A 2503-nucleotide genomic window follows, 5' to 3' on the forward strand; every position below is an offset into this window, starting at 1 on the left:
CCTGCCACAACACCCAGCTATTTTTTGTTGCAGTTGCCACAAATGCATTGCCACAAATGCATTATTCAAACCTTCCACCCTTGGTGTATGTGGCTGGTGCACGCACCTGGGCTTCAGGTGCCAAGCCTATAAAGGAAGTCTTGACATGCTAGCTAGAGTGAACACTTAAGCCATTTAGAGAATTTTAATTTCTAGGCAGGTATAGCCCAGGAAATAAGAAATAAGGATGATTTAAACTAGCATGCAAATTCATGCACCTTTATAAGCACTCCCCCTCAAATTTGTCTCCTTGAATAATAATTTTAAGAGATCTATTAATTATCTACTGTACAACATGGTTACTACAGTCACTACAATATAGGTGACTGTATTGTATTCTTGGCAAATGCTAAGAGAGCAAATTATAAGTGTTCTCACCATAAAAAAGTTGTTAAGGATATGAAGTAGTGCATGTTAATTAGCTTGATTTAGCCATTCTGCAATGGCATACACTTCAAAGCAAGTTGCACACAATAAATATAGATAATTCTTTGTTGATTAGAAAATTAATTGATAATAATTTTTTAAAATATATCTCCTTGAGAAAGAAAGCACTTATTCTAATGATGATGGCATTGCTCAAAATATTTTGACAGTTTCACTTTGAATCTGTCCTTAGAGCCAAATGTATAACATCCTGTATCATTAATTTAGTTTTGAGCCAGACACAGTGGCTCACGCATGTAATCCTAGCATTTGGGGATTCTTAGCATTGGGCATTTGGGTGCATTCTTTTCCTTGGTTAATTCCCTTGACTCATCAAATCTCCATTCAAACGACACACTCCCAGGCAGCCTGCCTCACCCTGTATAAAATCACACACACTGTGGCTCTCTGGATCTTCCTGACTCCGCTCTACTCTTCCTTCTCAAATATGTTATAATTCGCAGGCACATTATCTTTATTACTTACTATCTGTATCTCCTCTGCTGGAATGTAAGCTCTATGATGGTGAAGATACTTGTCATGTCATTGGACCCCAAAACAGCACACAGCACACAGTACATAGCATGTGCTCAGTAAACACAAGTTCAGTGAAGAATAAATCTGTGCATGCCACAACACCACATTCATGTGGTGGATATGCAAGACTCAGTGTACTTATATAAAAACAGTTCCAATAGTTTACATCATAGTAATTCTACCAGTAATTCATCTCACAGTAATTCTACCTTTTAAAAATCCTGATAATGGATCAGCCCAGTGTCAGGACACATACCAGCAGTCTCAGCTCCTCAGGAGGCTGAGGCAGGGAGATCACTTGAGCCCAGGAATTTGAGGTTACAGTGAGCTGTGATGATATCACTATAGCCCAGGAGACAGAGTAAGACTTTGTCTCAAAAAAAAAAAAAAAAAAACCCAAAATCCTGATGATGGCTTCATCAAAAACATAAAATTGCTTTATAGTTCTCCCTCACTATTAGATGCTTCGTTATAGACCAATATAGTGAATTTATATTTAAAATGATACACTGTTATATTTATATCTTCTTGAGATTATAAAGAATTATTCTATTTCTTATAATTCTGTACACATTGGCAGTACTGGGCTGATCATTGTGTCTGCACCATGGCAGCAGTCTGAGAATACTCACAGGCAGTAACCCCTGACCTCCCAGGCTCACTCCCCTGATCTATGCTGCAGTAAATTAGCTCCTTTATAAACAACTCCAGAGGGTCTTCTGGATATTAATTTGCAGTTACAGGCTAATAATACTATATATACATATTTATAGTATTGTGTGAGTGTGTGTGTGTATACAGAGGTGAAAAAAATGTATACACATTTTAAGAACAGGAAAAAACTATATTAACATTGTAATACTCAATATATACCAATAACATTTATTATCATGTACATCGTATCTTGTATGTCTTGTAGCTGCAAAAGTTAAACATGACTTGAATATTACAATGACAACACAGTTTTTTCCTTTCTTAAAATATGTATACTTTTTTTGGCATCCTCTGTATATGTATGTTATCAACATCTTAGCAGTAAGTTTTTTGCATGTAGTAAAACTGACAGTAATTTAGGTTGTCTAAGCAAAAACATTGATCTCTCAGAGCTATCACAATGGACTTGACCACTATATGTTATATACATGTAACAAAATTTCACATATACCCCATAAATTCCTACAAATAAAAAGATAAGTAGGCCAGCTTTGGTGGCTCACACTTATAATCCTAGCACTTCGGAAGGCCAAGGTGGGAGGATTGTTTAGAGGCCAGGAATTCAAGACTAGCCCAGTCAACATAGTGATACCCCTATTTTACAAAAAATTTAAACAAGCTAGCCGGGTGTGGTAGTACATGCCTGTAGTCCAAGCTACTTAAGAGGCTGAGGCAGAAGGATCATCTGAGCCCAGGACTTTGAGGTTGCTGTGAGCTGTGATTGCACTGGGCACACTAGCCCTGGCAACAGTGCAAGAACCTGTTTCAAAAAAGTCAAACCACACTG

The 2503-nt window shown here is 37.3% G+C and overlaps 1 protein-coding gene across 1 annotated transcript in view; it reads right to left on the reverse strand.

The window, feature by feature from the left end:
* The window catches only part of MEIOB (meiosis specific with OB domains), a 38547-nt gene that overhangs the window by 18722 nt on the left and 17322 nt on the right, over positions 1–2503 (reverse strand). The window lies entirely within an intron of this gene.

This window comes from Otolemur garnettii, unplaced genomic scaffold (assembly GCF_000181295.1).
Source record: "Otolemur garnettii isolate 467f Iridium unplaced genomic scaffold, OtoGar3 scaffold00044, whole genome shotgun sequence".
Taxonomy (NCBI): Eukaryota; Metazoa; Chordata; class Mammalia; order Primates; family Galagidae; genus Otolemur; species Otolemur garnettii.